The sequence below is a fragment of the Palaemon carinicauda genome, chromosome 2, assembly GCF_036898095.1.
Source record: "Palaemon carinicauda isolate YSFRI2023 chromosome 2, ASM3689809v2, whole genome shotgun sequence".
In the NCBI taxonomy this organism is placed as follows: Eukaryota; Metazoa; Arthropoda; class Malacostraca; order Decapoda; family Palaemonidae; genus Palaemon; species Palaemon carinicauda.
The window spans coordinates 152,546,772-152,565,657 of NC_090726.1; the positions used below are offsets into that span (position 1 = coordinate 152,546,772).

The window sequence follows — 18,886 nt, forward strand, 5'->3', positions numbered from 1 at the left end:
CCTGTCTTGCTATAGGCAAGGCCAAGGTCTATAGACCATGGGCCAGGCGTTCTTAAACTGGTTCCTGGTTCCTTATTGCTCACTCCGCAAAATAAGTTTGCGGGCACTCTATCTCTTTATAGATAGGTGCAAAGCTTCTAAGCTTATTCTTATTATTAAGTTTATATCATCTGTGCCTTAAATAAATTAATATCATAATGAGGTTCACAATCTTTACTTTTATTCCCCTATACTTTGAAATTGGATACGATAACACCTTGCTATCATCAGTTTTGGCAACCTGTTGTGGTAATCAGTTTGGGCTTCCTAAACTCTTCTTTTATATTCATTGCCCTATCTATAAATGCAGCCAGATCCCTGCTAGGATATTTTAGCATACCTAAACTTATTTCTACATTCTTTAGCTGTTCTAACTTTGGGCATAAAAATAAATGTTCGGTGGTGTCTTCTTCCTCTTTGCATAAATCACACAAATTGTCATCATATTTTCCCCTGAAATTTGCTTTTAAGTTGAGCATATTTAATCTTGCTTTCATCACAAGGGATGCCTTATCCAGATACATTTCTCTGATATAAGGCATAGGGCCATTTCCTTTAATAAATCTTAATTTTTTCATTATTTTCTTTTTTTCTTCAATAGTTTCTTCTATTTTTTCTATAATTCTTTTCTTGATTTCTTTTTTCAGGGTCCTTTTCCCCCAACTTCTTATTTCTTCCACTTCCATCCCATATTTACTGCAGATTTCTTCTACGCTCTTGCTCCAGCACTTCCCATACGGGTTCTTCAACTGATCCTCAATTATCTCTCTTACTAATCTTTTTTCCTCGGAGTTTATGATGTTATGGAAGAGCATTAATTTCTTATATTCTATTCTGCAGGACACCGGCCATATTCCTGTTTCTGCTAGTATGCCCCAATATGGAGTACTCGCAGGTAGTTCATACATATTTCTTATTATCTTGTATTGGAGGTTTTCTAGATCTTTCATATCTTTGTCCCTAATTACACTCCAGGTCTCCACGTTGGCAAATATTGTTGGTACTACTACTGTTTCATATATTTTCTTTCTGACTTCCAATGCCATCTTTCCAACTTTTCTCGTATCCCCATATTTTCTTATTTCTTGGGTCATATATGCAACCCTCTGGGGTTTTTTTACTGATACTCAATTCTTTGTTTCCCTTCTCAGTATACCATTCACCCAGATACTTATATTCCTTAACTAAACTTACTTTTCCGTTCTTCACGTACGAGCATTCCGTTTATGGTAAAGAGATGTTTTCCCCCTTTCCATCGGCACCTCTTCGATTTTCTTTTATTCTATTTCTTGGGTTTTATTTTCCCATAAGTCCACATTCGCTGTATATATATATATATATATATATATATATATATATATATATATATATATATATATATATATATATATATATATATATATATATATATATATATATATGTGTGTGTGTGTGTGTTTTCTTTTATGAAAGTTCAAAATGATACTGGTACTAATGAATGTTGATAGTACACATGAAATTATAGGATTGGAAGAGTAAGAAATACTTCCATTATTTAGTTTTTTATGTCGATTTAAAACACCTGCGTGCAATTGAAAAAAAAACTTACTTGCAAGATGTTACTGCGGAAATATAAATGTCCTTATATTTTACCTACTTCTCTCAAGATTGCTTCCGTTTAAGGTATGATGAGTTTACTTAACAAGAATGTTCAGCAAACGGTTATGAGCACCTAAACTTACCAACTGAATAAAGGTCTCCCCCCCCCCAGTGATATTTTGTTCTTTACGTATAAAAGAGCGAGCGTTTTTTCCTTTTTTTGATAGACCCATTTTGATTGCTGGTGTATTACCTATTGTCAAAATTCTGTAAGTGCAAACCTCTACGACTCCTATTGTTATGTTAAGCCTAATTGTATCCTTATTTTGGGAAACCATAATGCTAAAGGTTCAGGTGCCCCAATTGGATGAGCATCTGTGTGCGAAAGGAAACGGGAAAGTAATGTATAAACTGTCAACTAGTTAAAAGAAAGGCAAACTAGATAAAAGATAAATACGTAACGATGTTTAATAAATGAGGGTCGGATATCCTTTCGAATTACATTTGCCAACTTGCCCAATTATTAAAGTTCTCGTGGAGCTTCACTCATTGCAGAGTTTGACCATAATTTGAATAAATATAGAATATATATATTTCAAGTCATATGAAAGACACCGCAAAAATTATCGTAAATTTTATACCGCATACTACAAGTTGTATGTTGTAAAACCATACCTCGACTACAGGGTGTATGTTATTAACTCTATACCTAGTACTACGGGGTGTAGGTTGTAGACTCCATACCTAGTACCACATGGAGTATGTTGCAAACTCCATACCTAGTACTACAGGGTGTATGTTGTACACTATACCTAATACTAATTTACAGGGTGAATGTTGCAAAATCTATACCTATTATTACAGGGTGTATGGTGTAAATCCCATACTTAGTACTACAGGGTGTATGTTGTAAACACTATACGTAGTACTACATGGTGCATGTTGTAAACTCATACCTAGTACTACAGGGTGTATGATGTAAATTCTATACCTAGTACCACTGTTGTGACCTAATACTACATGGTGTATGTTGTAAACTCCATACCTAGTACTACAGTGTGTATGTTGTAAAGTCCATACCTAGTAGTACAGGAGGATTGTTGTAAACTCCATACCAAGTACATGGTGTATGGAGTAAACTCTATAGCTTACATAGTACTACAGCGTGTATGTTGCCAAACTCAGACCTAGTACTACATGGTGTGTTGTAAACTCCAGTCTTAGTACTACGGGGTGTATTTTGTAAACTCCATACCTAGTTCTACCAGGTGTATAGTATAAATTATACCTAGTAGCCTACTACAAGGTGTATGTTGTAAACTCCATACCTAGTACTACAAGGTGTATGTTGTAAACTCCATACCTAGTACAACAAGGTTTATGTTGTAAACTCCATACCTAGTACTACAAGGTGTATGTTGTATACTCCATAACTAGTACTACAGGGAGTATGTTGTAAACTCCATAACTAGTACTACAGGGTGTATGGCGTAAACTCCATACCTAGTTCTACAGGGTGTATGTTGCAAATTCTATACATAGTATCTACAGGGTGTATGTTGCACATTCTATACATAGTACTACATGGTAGCCTATATGTTGACAACTCCATATTTAGTACTACAGGGTGTATGTTGTAAACTAGTGCTACAGGGTGTATGTTGTAAACTCCATACCTAGTACTACATTGTATATGTTATAAACTCCATACCTAGTACTTTAGGGAGTATGTTCTAACCTACATACTTAGTACTACAGGGTGTATGGTGTAAACTCTATGCAATGTAGTACAGGGTGTATTGCAAACACTACCTAGTCAATCTTTTTAGCGAGGCAGATTTGCACTGACTCACAGGGGTGCCTTTTTAGCTCGGAAAATTTCCTAATAGCTAATTGGGCTGAAGTATTTCTGTCCGAATACCATCATTTGTTTTCAAATAATTACCAAGTAATGTGAATATAAACGTATTTATTAATCTAAATTTCTCCCTTAGATATAGGTTTTGTCAATAAATAATGTTAAATAAATGTATTTTAAAGTGTCGTCATGGTAAATCTAAATTCAATAACACCTTTCGAAGTCAACGGCAGGAGCTTGTTTTCGGACGCACGCTGCATAATTTTGTTACTTTTCACATATTTCAACACAATTTGAGACAAATTATACTTAAGAATAAAGAAAAACATGATTCACTTTGAATACCAGAATATACTAAAAACGATGTATTGATAAACCTACATAATGATGAAAATAGCGGTTCGGTTAAGCAAGACTCACAGAGTGGATCCTGGGTAAAACGAGCATTCTTACTGTCAAACACCAAAGAGAGAATGGATGGGAGATTGTAACTTGGCGGTGAAATTATGAATTCGTTTAATTGTGATTTTATGCAGTTTATGAAACACTACAGTATTATCAAACCGAAAATATTGCTATTAATAAAATCTAAGCCTTTACAAAAAACATAACTCCTTCCTATACGGACTTACATCCTAGGTCTATGATGTACAATAAATCTGTATAGAAAGGGTTTTCTTTTTTTTTTGTAAAAGTTTAGATTCTAGTAGTGTAAATATGTAGCGTGTACACATGCTAAATAAATCAGTGATGTCACAGGCATGCATATGTGTGTGTTCCAACACCTAGACTGATGTCTCTTTCTTATCCCTTTTTATACGACTTACAGCATGGGCCCATGATGAAGTCCTTATAGTAAAGGTTGTTATTTTTTTCGCAAAGTTTTAGATTTTATTAATAACAATATTTTTGGTGAAGGATACTGTAGTGTTGCATAAATTGCAGTAAAAATAACAATTAAACGAATTCATAATTTCACCGCCGAGTTACAATCTCACATCCATTCTCTCTTGGGTGTTTGACAGTAGAATGCTCGTTTTACCCATGACCCACTATATGTGAGTCTTGCTTTTACCTAACAGCTATTTTCACCAATAGTTAGTTTTATCAATTCCACGGTTTTAGTAAATTCTGGTATTCAAAGTAAATTTATAATAACATGTTTCCCTTTATTCTTAGTGTAATGTGTCTCAATTTGTGTTGAAATATATGAAAAGTAACAAAATTATGCAGCATGCCTCTGAAAACAAGCTCCTGTCGCCGACTTCGACGGGTGTTGTTAGTAAATTTAGATTTACCATCACGATACTTAAAATGTATTTATTTAACATTATTCATTGATGAAACCTATATCTAAGGGAGAAATTTAGATTAATAAATAAGTTTTGATTCACATTACCTGGTAATTATTTGAAAACAATGAAGGTATTCGGACAGAAATACATCAGACCGATTAGCATTTAGGAAATTTTCCGAGCCAAAAGGGCACCCCTGCCAGTCGGTGCAAATCTGTCTGGCTAAAAAAAGGACTATGATACTACATGGTGTCTTGCATACTCCATGCTTAGTACTACCAGGTGTATGTTGTAAACTCCATAACTAGTATTACAGGGTGTATGTTGTAAACTCTATGCCTAGCAATACATGGTGTATGTTATAACTCAAAAACCTAGTACTACAGGGGGGATGTAAACTCTATACCTAGTACTACAGTGTGTATTTTTTCAACTCCATACTCAGTACCATAGGGTGTATATTGTACTCTATATCCAGTACAACCGTAAATGGTGTATGTTGTAAAATATAAATCTAGTACTACAGGGTGTTTGTTGTAAACTCCATACCTATTACTACATGGTATAAGTTGTAAACTCCATACCTATTACTACATGGTATAAGTTGTAAACTCCATACCTAGTACTACAAGGTGTATGTTGTAAACGCTATACCTAGTACAACAGGGTGTGTGTTCTAAACTCCATACCTAGTGCTACATAGTGTACGTTGTAAATTCTATACCAAGTATGCATTGTGCATGATGTAATCTCTACACATAGTACTACGGGCTATGTTGTAAATGGCATACCTAGTACTACAATATGTATGTTGTAAACACCCTACCTCGTACTACATTATGTATGTTGTAAACACCATAACCATTACTACATTATGTATGTTGTAAACTATATGTAGTACTACATGGTGTATGTTGTAAACTCTATACACCTTACAACATGTTGTATGTTGTAAACTTCGTACCTAGAACTACATGGTGTATGTTGTAAATTTCGTACCTAGAACTACATGGTGTATGTTGTAAACTCTATACCTAGTACTAAAGGTTGTATGTTGTGAACTCTAAACCTAGTACTACAGTGTGTATGTTGTAAACTTTATACCTAAAACCACTGGGTATATGTTGTAAACTCCCTGTGCATGTTGTAAACTCTACCGACTACTACAAGATGTATAGTGTATTAAACTACAAGCAAGGTACTACAGGGCATATGTTGTAATAAACTCCATATCTATACCTAGTACTACATGGTGTATGTTGTAAACTCTATACACGTTACTACATGGTGTATGTTGTAAACTCCATACCTAGAACAACATGGTGTATGTTGTAAACTCCATCCCTAGTACTAAAGGGTGAATGTTGTGAACTATAATCCTAGTACTACAGGGTGTGTTGTAAACTTCATACCTAGAACTACTGGGTAAATGGTGTAAACTCTGTGTGTATGTTGTAACCTCTATACCGACTACTACAGGGTGTATGTTGTAATAAACTACATGCATAGTACTACAGGGTGTATGTTGTAATAAACTCCATACCTAATACTACATTATGTATGTTGTAAGCTCCATACCTAGTACTACAGGGTGTATGTTGTCAACTCTATACTTAGCACAACAGGGTGTATGTTGTTGAACTCTATAATGAGTACTACAGGATGTATACTGTAAAAAAAAAAACTCCATACTTAGTATTACAGTGTATGTTGTAAAAAAAAAACCATACCTAGTACTACAAGGTGTATGTTGTAATAAACCCGATACCTTATACTGCAGGGTGTATGTTGTAAACTTCATACTTGGTACTACATGGTATATGTTGTTAACTCTATGCCTAGTACTACAGGGTGTATGTTGTAAACTCCATACCTAGTACTACAAGGTGTATGTTGTAAACTCCATACCAAGTACTTCAGTGTGTTTCGTTTAAACTCTATGCAATGTAATACAGGGTGTATTTGCAAACACTGTACATTGTACTATATGCTGTCTAGCAAACTCCATGCTTAGTACTACTGGGTGTATGTTGTAAACTCCATACCTAATACTGCGGTGTGTATGCTGTAAACTCTTTCCCCAGTACTACTGGGGTGTATGCTGTAAACTCTATACTTAGTCTACAATGTGTATGTTACAAACTCCGTAGCTAGTATTAGAGGGCGTATGTTGTAAGTTTTATACCTAGTACTAAAGGGTGTATTTTGTAAAATCCATACCTAGTACTACAGTGTGTATGGTGTAAACTCTGTACCTAGTACTACAGGGTGTATGTTGCAAGCTATACCTAGTACAACATTGGTGTATGTTGTAAATTCCAAACTTAGTACTAGAGGGTGTATGTTGTAAATTACATACCTAATACTACAGTGTGGATGTTGTAAATTTAATACCTAGTACTACAGGGTATGCTATATGTTATAAACTCTAAGCCTAGTAATACATGATTTGTGTTATAAACTCAATACCTTGTACTACAGGGTGTATGTTGTAAACTCTATACATAATACTACAGTGTGTATGTTGTATACTCCATACCTAGTACTACATTGTGTATGTTGTAAACTCCATACCTAGTACTACAGGGTGTTTATTGTAAACTCCATACCCCATACTAGAGGGTGTAAGTTGTAAACTCTATACCTAGTACTACAGGGTGTATGTTGAAAACTCCATACCTAATACTACAGGTGTATATTGTAAACTTCATACCTAGTGCTAGAGGGTGTCTGTTGTAAACTCTACACCTAGTACTACAGGGTGTACGTTGTAAACTCCATACCAAGTACTACAGGGTGTATATTGTAAACTCCATACCTAGTACTACAGGGTGTATGTTGTAAAAATCGAGATACCTTATGTTACAGGGTGTATATTGTAAACTCCATACCTAGTACTACATGGTGTATGTTCAAAACTCTTCCTAGTATTACAGGATGTATGTTGTAAACTCCCTACCTAGAACTGCGGGGTGTTTAGTGTAAACTCCATACCTAGTACTGTAAAGTGTATGCTGTAAACTCTATACCTAGTACTACAGGGTTTAAGTTGTAAACTCTATACCTAGTACCATAGGGTGTTTGTTGTAAACTCTATACCTATTACTACAGGGTGTATGTTGTTATCTCCACTCATAGTACTACAGGGTGTATATCGTAAACTCCTCGCTTAGTATTACAGGGTGTAAGTTGTAAACTATACCCAGTACTACATGGTGTATGTTGTGAACTCCATACCTATACCCTTGCAAAGTTATTTGGCCGTTGAACCAGGGCCTGTTTCAGAATACTTGTGTTAAACTCAAAGTACTGTGGACATCTTATATGGCGAGTGAGGAACCAATTCGACTTATCTTCAAAAGCAGATTAAGCTCATAAATGCCAGAAGTTAACCATTGTATTGTACCTATTTAAGAAAGTGGTGATAACCTCAAGCAGATATATATATATATATAAATATATATATATATATATATATATATATATATATATATATATATATATATATATATATATATATATATATATATATATATATATATATATATATATATATATATATATATGTGTGTGTGTGTGTGTGTGTGAACAGTGAAGTGGTCCACGGGAATGTGCTATCACCGTCCTATGTTATTTATCCTCCTCGTGGATTGTGTAGTGCATATAACAATTGGGGATGGCGAAAGATTGGACTGGATTGGTACCAGGATATTAGCGGACCTAGAGTATGCTGATGATGTTGTTCTTAATAGCAAATTTCCGCAGGACTTGCAAAGCTTGCTTACCAGAATGCATGAAATTTCACATCAAGTTGGGCTTAAGATATAAAAAATTGAGAGATGATGAGAATGGAGTATGCAATGGAAGATGAAACATCATAGGAAGGAGAAAGGATTAATGAGGTGGAATCATTTAAATATTTAAGAACTATGGGTCTTTAGAAATGGGGTTTAATGATATTGAATAAAGCAAATCAGACCATGGCAAGATTGAGTAAAAATTGGAAATCAAAACTCCTGAAATTACATATAATATCCAGGCAGTTTAATGAGATCGGTGTTACTGTATGGACATGAATCGTGGTATGACAATGAAACAAAATCAAACAGATTTTGTAGATTTGAGAACAAATCCCACAGAGGAATATTGAGAGCAAAATGACACGATAAGACTAAAAATGAAACTATAAGAGATATTACTCAAGGGCCTCATGTGGATAAAACAATGGTGAGGGGTAGAGGAAGATGGTTTGGGCATGCTCTGCACTCCCCTAGAGATTAGATCACCAAAGCTTCACCTCGGGGCCACAAGGCACTAAAAGAGTTGGAAGACAAAGACCTACATGGCTGAGGACTCGGAAGCGTAGAGTAAGAGATGAGAAATGGGGTAGTATTGATTTAAAAGCTCAAGGTAGAGACGACTGGCGAAATTTAACTGAAGCCCTTAGCGTCAACAGGCGTAGGAGATAATGATTATATATATATATATATATATATATATATAAATATATATATATATATATATATATATATATATATATATATTAGAGTTGGAAGTCAAAGACCTACATGGCTGAGGACTCGGAAGCGTAGAGTAAGAGATGAGAAATGGGGAAGTATTGATTTAAAAGCTCAAGATAGAGACGACTGGGGAAATTTAACTGAAGCCCTTAGCGTCAATAGGCGTAGGAGATAATGATTTTATATATATATATATATATATATATATATATATATATATATATATATATATATATATATATATATATATGAGTTGGAAGACAAAGACCTACATGGCTGAGGACTCGGAAGTGTAGAGTAAGAGATGAGAAATGGGGAAGTATTGATTTAAAAGCTCAAGATAGAGACGACTGGGGAAATTTAACTGAAGCCCTTAGCGTCAATAGGCGTAGGAGATAATGATTATATATATATATATATATATATATATATATATATATATATATATATATATATATATATATATATATATATATATATATATATATACATATTTACTGTATGTAACTAAACAGAAAACTTATAATTGACGCCAAACCACTCCAGAGGAATTGTTGCACCACGTGACGAAACCCGACTACGGTGCTACCTCAACAGAAAATGTTAGCTCCGGCAACACGCCCCTATTATATTCCTCTTTAAAGGCTAGAGGATTGATTTACGGAACTTAGTCCATATCGCAAGTGCAGAGGACGGTGAGGTTCATTCAGTTTCGAAATGGAATTGGGAGAAACCTCCAGTTCATTATGAAATGCGCATTGAAAGAGACAAGGGAGATGTAACACACAAACAGGAATATGGTCGAGTAGATAGCGAAAATTCGGTTACAAGGGTGGCAGCGAAATGCCTCTTTTGACAAGTCATAAATTGTACGCCGTCGTGGTACATTATCAGCAATACTAGACAATAGTCCCAATATTTTAATATATCGGAAATAAATAAAAAGCTTCTGAGAAACCACTTCAAGTTAACTCCCAAACCAACCAACAGTTTTAAGACACGGTTGAATTATGCGAGATCTCATCTTACAGAAAATTTCATCTGAAACCTTGAAACGGCTAATGACAATGCCAGCACAAATCAGCCTACAATAAACACACATTATATGCTGTGCGTCTGTGATAATATTTCAATTAGCCTACAATAAACACACATTATATGCTGTGCGTCTGTGATAAAAATTCAATCAGCCTACAATAAACACACATTATATGCTGTGCGTCTGTGATAATAATTCTCGATAGTTATAAATCGATTAGCCCTTCATACACCCAGATTATTTGTATATAGGCCTAGAGTATATATTCTGCATATTTACCTACAAAATTCAGGCAAATCTTTCGTTGTACCTATTAACACTTCAGGTTCGCCTGGCGCAAGTAGGAGACAATATCTACATAAGAATACTTTGCAAAGTAACACACTGCACGGATAGAATTTTTACTAAAGGTTATCTTATTCCAATTACACCAGTAGGCCTAGTCATGCAATGGCAATCGCGCAGCCGGAGTCAAATGATAAAATTCACTTAGCCATTTATGTTCTAGCAAAGGAACTCAAACGATGGGAACTTTTAAAGTAAATAAATCTTGCGGCATCGAAGGTAATAGATAGATTTATTTGGCCAAACCTTGCATCAAAACTACCACGAATTAGGTAGGTGCAAATAGCTATGGCAGATGATTTACAGTTCATAACCAAAGCAAGTCTACAACCTAACCATGACGTCAAGCATTCCTGTTGATATTTCCTTGTCGATAATTTTCACTACAATGACAAAACAATTTTGCCATAGTTCGAGCTTCAAGGTTCCGCTTAGCTTAATATCCACCTTAAAGACTACGTAACGATCTAGACTTCTACTGATACAAGTTCATGAAATTCTTGCATTTCTATGCAACATCTACAGTAGACTCACCCTGGTAAGCTGTAGTGCCACAACAAAACCGTCAACAGGAAGGAGGGGCGGCGCGTATATCTTCCCCAACGTCTCACTTCAGACTAAACCTGGGCGGCCCAGGCTGGGCCGGGCGGCGCTGAGGCTGAGCGGTCTTGCATGACTTAGAGTTGACAGCGATTCTCACCGAGTCAGACTCAGTGTCAATGGTATCAGCGGCCAGCCGGCAACTGCGAGAAGAGACACACTATAGAAAAACGGAGGTTGTTACTGGCCCACTGCCTGAATGAAAGTGACGAAGACTCACAGTCACTATCAGTGGGAGCCGGGAGGAGTTTACTTACTGAGCGTAGTGACGCCTCCCTGCTTTTCATTCACTGCGAGGTCTGCGACCACATTGGTGTGGTGTAATAGTGATGCGGTTGACTTCGTAGTCTCCGTTTCGCAGTAGTATATCAACAATCGAACTATTGCAATTTCCTTTATCAACAACTCCGTTAAGGACAAAGAACTGACTATCTACAATTCATTTCTCCAGAAGGAAGAAGCAGGAAAATCATATGTAGTGGTACAAAATAAAACTTTATTTATACGTGTTGGCAACTTACACCATGAGCGCCTGTCTTGACTCGAGACTGCCCGTCAAATCTTGTTATCATGATGAAACATAAAAGGTTATCAATACTTTCCAAGTTACTAATATACATTATTGTAGTAAAATATGAACGCAAAGACATAATAAATATTAATAGCAACAATAAGTTATAAACGGATTAGGTGGGAGACCAAGCTGTTAGGATCACCATGAATTTTAATATTATTAGGCCTAGGCGATTTGTAATTTGGCTGCTATTCTCTTGGACCATTATCCCTTACCAGCCCAGCCAACTGTAAATGAATACCAATATTTGCTGAGGTAATGGTAAAAAATAACTTTGGTCTAGCAACGTTACCCAGAAATTATCATCTATTATTTAATTTCTCTAATTATACATAGGTTACATGTATAGTTTTATTTAAGGTATTTTTGCAAGCCACCATCAGCTCAATAGTGTGTATGAAGCGTCTGTTTCCATAGTGTGGAACCTCAAAAGGACTATAAACTAATTAAGTATTTAAATATAAAATCTGAACTGAACATAGGTCCCAATGCCGGGCTTTTATACCAAGAGAAAAGTGGAAATTGTGCATCTCTCTCTCTCTCTCTCTCTCTCTCTCTCTCTCTCTCTCTCTCTCTCTCTCTCTCTCTCTGTATACATATATATATATATATATATATATATATATATATATATATATATATATATATATATATATATATATATATATATATATATATATATACTTTTCCCTCCAGCAAGTATCTTTTCTTGGCAGGCTAGAGAGAGAAATTTATTTGAAGATCCTCTTGCAGACTATTCAAGGGAATACATTTTAGAGTTAACCAGGATGTAAGACATACCCTCCTACGCCATAATCTTCGGGGAAATTTGTTGCAGTAAGGTTTTATCATTGGTATGAATTATTTTTCTTTTGGTAAAAGATCCATGTTTAAAAGGAAATTTTATTAAATGTGACCTGTAAGAAGACAGAAAACGGCTTAGATATCAACGATAAAATTAATCAAGATATAAACACTGTTTTTCTCTTATTTTCAGTTTATACAGTATTGTAAATGGGTGAAAAGTGGTATTTTGTTTTCTAATAAAAGGTAATTTAAATTAACGAAGGTTATTAATAAGCCTTGTGGTAACAGCCTATATGAGTATAAGTTGTAGAAATGTGGTACAAGCATTCTCAGATACCTCCTATCAAGGAGAAAAGGGTGTACAGTGAAAATATTCACACACACACACACACACACACACACACACACACACACACATATATATATATATATATATATATATATATATATATATATATATATATATATATATATATATACATACATATATATATATATATATATATATATATATATATATATATATATATATATATATATATATATATATATATATATATATATAATGTATGTATGTATGTATGTAAAGTAACAAATAATAGATGGACAAAAAGAATAACAGAATGATTCCCTAGAGATTTCAAACGAAGCAGAAGAAAGAAGAGAAGACAGACTAACGAGCTAAGAAAAACTGAGGAATGGACTGACATAGACAGATAGCAAACAGACGAGAGTGGAAAGACATGAGTGAGGTCTTTGTCTTGCAGTGGACTAGTGATAATGTTGCTGCTGATGATGATATAAATGTATATGTGTATGGGGTATATTAGGAGGTGTACTATCTTAAGTATGAATCAGCTGCATTCTTTTGGATGGCTTTGTACTTCTAATCATCACTAAACACTCAACTCTCACTTGTGGCTCCAAGAAGCTACTTGAGCAACAGTGGCCACATCCCGGAAACCATCGCGGGTGATGGGTTAAACAAGTGTGGGGATTGCATACTTGTATTCCCCTCACTGATGAAACTCCATCAGTGGATCCAGTGTAAACGCTCAATAAATCTGCTTAAGAAAGTTCAGTGAACTCACAGATTGTAGAAATGGCCCTTAGTCCTGTGCATCCTTTAAGTAGAAGGGTGCAAAGAAACTCACGGTTAGTAAATAAGGATAAGTTTATAAATCTAAAGAGTAAGTTTAACACTGTAAATTGAAATGTCCAAACATTGAATCAGGATGGCAAATTAGAGCATTAGATGGAGGAAAGTTGTTGCTACATTCTAGGAGAAAGGATGGCACTCACTATCAAGGAGTAGGATTGATTGCTTTGAGCAAACAAGCTAGCCAAGCATTAGAGGAATGGGAAGACTGAAATCTAGTCATGACAATTATAGTATGCCATGCTCCTACTGATGAAGCAGATGCCAATTGAAAGGACAGCTTTTACGGTAAATCACAGGTGGTTAACAAGGTGCTAAAACAGGACATTCTTCTTTGTATGTAGGACATGAATGCAAAACTACACGATAAATGATAGTTTTAGTGAATGTATGGGTGTCCATGGTGTAGGAGAGATGAATGATAATTGTGTTCGATTTGCCCGAGTTTGTTTAGCTAATGAATTGATAATAGGCAGCGCACTGTTTGAACACCATTAATTAAAGGTATTTCCTTCATTTTTCAGATAATGGTAAGGGGTTATTAACATCGTTAATGTCCATTATAGTTCATTCATGTTTTTATGCTTGAATATATTGGTCTTTTCTTGATGTTTTGTCGTTATTTATATAACTGCTCTATACATATGTGAAATTCATTTCTATGATGTTCTCATTAGTTTTATATGAGTTATATTTTCAGAATGCATACACACACACACACACATATATATATATATATATATATATATATATATATATATATATATATATATATATATATATATATATATATATATATATATATATATATGAACATCTCCCAGTGGAAAATACCTCAACCAAATTGACCATTTAGCAATAAACAGTAAATGGGAAAACTTACTACTAGATGTCAGATCTCGACGGGAAGCTGATATAGGAAGCAACAACTACCAACTTGTCTTAACACTTAGACACAAGTTGAAGACCAGGAAAGCTAATATGAACCTACGTTCCAGATGGAACATTGAAAAGCTAAGACAACAAAGTAGTGAAAGAATGATTACATTATAGAGAGCAGGGGTAGATTTACAGTCTTAGAGATGTTACCTGATGAAGAAGTAGCGATAGATGTGAATATTCATTGGAAAAAAAGTTGAAGAAATCTTTCAGGAATCTGCCAACATCACAATCGGACAGGGAAGTGGAGTAAAGCGGAAGAAATAATTGAGTTGTGAAACATGGAAGCTGATGGAGAAAAGAATAATAGCAAGACTTACTTGGAATCATTAAAGGAAAACAGCCCACATCTGACCTTATTATGAACTGAATTTACGAGCCTTGATAGTAAAGTAAAAAGACGTTGTAAAAGAGACAAAAAAATATTCATAGATTCTACTGCAGATAAGACACATGACCTAAATAGAGGAGATGGAAGAAGTATAAGACATGCATGAGGGTATTCGAGAAATCACTGGAAAGAAGAGGAAGAGAGTCGAGTTTCCTGTAAAAATCGAAACCAAGTTGTCCCCTGACCGGAAGCTCCTCGTTGTTGTGAAGGACCTGCATCTTTAGTCGTCTTGCCTCTTCTTCCACAGCCTTTAGTTTGGCCGCCTCTTCCAGATCTTCCCCTGTTACTGGAGCCCTTCTTATGAGTTTTGGCTGGGTGGAACGTGGGGGTAGCTCTCTCGTACACCAGATTGAAGGGTGGAGACTGTGAAACATACTGCTGGGGAACCGTGTACATAGTCTGATGGATGGCAGCAACTGAGGCTGTCGTGACAGGAAAGGATTTCCTTCCCTGAAAGTGTTGTCTGGGCTTCTTGCCCTTGGGTTGAGGTCCTTCACTGGGGATAAATTTCCATTTAGAGGACACACCTAACTTGTCTACAAGGCTCTCATTCTCCTGAGCCTCTTTGTCCATGACTTCCCTAACCAATTTCTCAGGAAAGAAGTTTTCCCCCAGATATTGGAGTCGATTAGTTTTTAGGTTCATGCCTGATCGTCGCAGCAGCTGGGACGTGTTCTCTGCAAGCTCTTCTGGCTAGGAAGAAAGCATGGAGATGTATATGAAACATGGTTAGGCGAGTCTTCGCCGAGACAGGAAAGAGATCAGATTTGGAATAGGTCCCAATTAGCATCTCTAGATAAGATTGGAAGGATAAGGAGGCAGATAGTCTCTCTTTGGTTTCCAATTCCTCCCCTAATAGGGAATTGGGAATTCTAGGCAGTTGCATCTGATGTCTTTATCTAGTTTACCAACAGTAAAGGTATGCTGGACATCCTTCCAACTGTCCGAATAGAAAAAGGAAAGGCTAGGGAGACAGGTTTGCACTCCTCTAGCACTGGGAATGGTCTACTTGCACTATTGCTTTCTTCACAGCCTCTAAGCTGTTAGACGATAAAGGGAAGACAGTACCCTTGGGGGCTACAAAGGTGGCCTGCTTCCTGCCAAAGGCAAAAAGTTGGGTATTAGTTACTTTAGCCATCTTCAGCTCCTTAACCAAAAGAGACTGAGCTTTGCTATGGTTGAAGATGATTGTTTCCTTAGGGAATGTATCATCCTTAATGGACGCTTCCGAGTTAAGCCTTACGTAGCAGTAACGATAACTATCGACCAATGGGAAGAATTCCAAGTCCGAGACTGGCTTAGAACCCAGACCCTCTTCAATATAGGGGTACCCTTCAGTTAACGCTATATGCTCAGCATATCGCTAAGGGTTCTTAACTGTGCATTCTGGTAGGCTCGTAGCTGGGGGAGCCTTAGAAACAGGTGCATTTTGTAAAGCTATTATCCTTGCTATAAGGTCCGCCTGAGAACGTTCATATTTGGCGGTTAGGTTCACCATGAAAGCTTTCATGGAGGCCATAAGTTCCAAGTAAGTTGCTAGGAAACGAAGGTTTGTCTAAAGTAGGAACAGGGGTGGAAGTGGAAGCCGGGGCTTAAGCAGCAGTGATGGGGGGACAAATTAAAGAGGCACTGGGAACTGTAACTCACCCGATGTACATCCAATGACTCTTCAGAGGCTTGTTTGGTCAGCAGGGTCCTCTCCCTCTCTGATGACACAGAAGAAGTTATCGACATGTTGTCGGCGTCCAGGCTCATGACTTGCAGAGTGTCCCGAACTTCATCATCCGCATGATCTGCTGGTACTGCTAGGAGTTGAACCGTCGGTAACTGGTGACCAAACACAGAGGTCACCTTAGCGTTGGGCAAAAGGAGGTCCTTCAGTTCCAGAGAAGGAAGATAAGGGGCACCTTATTGAGAGCTCTTTTGGAAGCCTCTTACCCAGTGTAGGAGCATCCTCCAACTTCAACCTCGAATGTCCAAGGAGACGTCAGTGGCGTTGAAGCCGGTTTGAAGGAGATCCGTGCATGGCAGTTGGTAGGTTCCCAGATTGCAACAGATCCCCTGGAAACATGACAACTAGCATGTTTCTGGAAGGTCTTGTTGCCACAGGGCAATTTTACCCACCTGGTACAGGTTACTGTTGAACACTCCATGTCATCAGCGACCTGTAAAGAGAAATTTCAATGAGTACATATCATTGAAAAGTATTTCTTCATAAAATTATGCAAATACAATAAATCCTAACCTAAATAAACCTACCACCTAAATATGACTAAAGATTGAAAATAACCAACACACATGCCAAACAGCTCAGAAATCAATAGAGATTTATGAAGCAAAATTATTATTGACAGTGTGGTAGGAATATGGAGGAGAGGATCACATCAAAAGGAATATGGAGGAAAGAATCACATCAAAGGGACACCAGAGTCTCCAGAGTAGGTCTATTGGAACAACCTAAGAAGGCAAGTTCACTCATTATACTGCCTACAACAGCAACAGCTTCCTCCGAGGTGGCAGCAGCTGGGTTAAGGCGGCAACTATTTCTAGTAGCCAAGATAAAGACTAACCTGTCAATAACCCAGGCATGTCGACACAAGGCAGCAGAGGCATGGAAAAGTCGACAGGGAGAGAGTGAACAATCCCATAGGGAAGGGTCCACACTCAGGGGAAGTACAGGAATGAAAGGCAGCTAATAAGTGAACCTCCAAGACCTGATCATTATCATTAACTTATGAAAAGTTGGGGTTTAGCCCATAAGATAATGAGAGCTGTACAAGACAGTCAGGATGCTAAGAATTGGAAACTCAAAGGATGTCCTGACAACCTGGTGGGATCCAACCGACCAACTCCCGAGGACAATGTTCCTCATATATGGGAGTGGGAAAGAGCAGATGACTAGTGTAAGGCTGCAGCTGAGGCGGCAGAGGGAATGACCCATAGCCAACACACAGCCAGTGCTAGAAGAACTCAAGCTGACAAGACTGGAAGCAGAAACAGAAGGCGACACTTCTACCTAGATAGGCTAACCTGGCAAAGGAGTCAAGACTCTGCAGCAAGAGGGACATAGCACAGGAAGGGGAGCTGCAGACACAGAACAGGCAACGGCCAAGGCGGCAAAGGAGGACTCCAAGGGGGTACCAACTCTATGCTTAGATAGGGTTAGGCTATAGGGAGAACTGTGCAGACAAGCCTAGCCTACCTAGCGGGTAAGGGAAAGCTCAAAAGCTAGGGTAAGATGACTAGACAAGAGGAACATAGTTCCTAGTACAGTCAGGTTATGGTCTAACTAGGAGGAGGAAGGGGCAGAGAAAACATTCAAGGGTGGTCTCTATGGCAGCAGGGATTTAGTCCAAGGAAGGAGAAAATTTTTCCCACCGAGGGCCAGGAAAGATAGCCTCCAAGTTATCCTGTCTAAGGATGGAGAAGAAGTGTACTTCAGCCGACATGGAACTAGACAGGGATGGGAACAAAGTTCCACAGCAAGTAGACACACTAACAGGCACAAGGGTAAGGGAAAAAGGGGGTGGTGATGGAAGACTCAGAAATTGGTGAGGTGTTACAATGAGTCTGTAGTAATAGGGCACAGAAGATAAGTCCTCACAACTAGGCATAGCTTACCAAAGACTAAGAGGGAAGCCTAAGAATGGTTAAGGCAACACAAGGGGGTCTACCTGGCAGCATTAGAACAGGGTGTAATGCGTTCCAATGGGTAAACATAAGTGGATGCAGGGAATAAATT

The 18,886-nt window shown here is 37.2% G+C and overlaps 1 protein-coding gene across 1 annotated transcript in view; it reads right to left on the minus strand.

Moving 5' to 3' along the window:
• The window catches only part of LOC137628022 (protein mono-ADP-ribosyltransferase PARP3-like), a 398,487-nt gene extending 387,173 nt beyond the window's left edge, over positions 1–11,314 (minus strand). The window contains exon 1 of the mRNA XM_068359393.1: positions 11,209–11,314. The gene's annotated coding sequence lies outside the window, so the exon portion shown is untranslated. The remainder of the gene's footprint in view (positions 1–11,208) is intronic.
• Between the last annotated feature and the right edge of the window lie 7,572 nt (positions 11,315–18,886).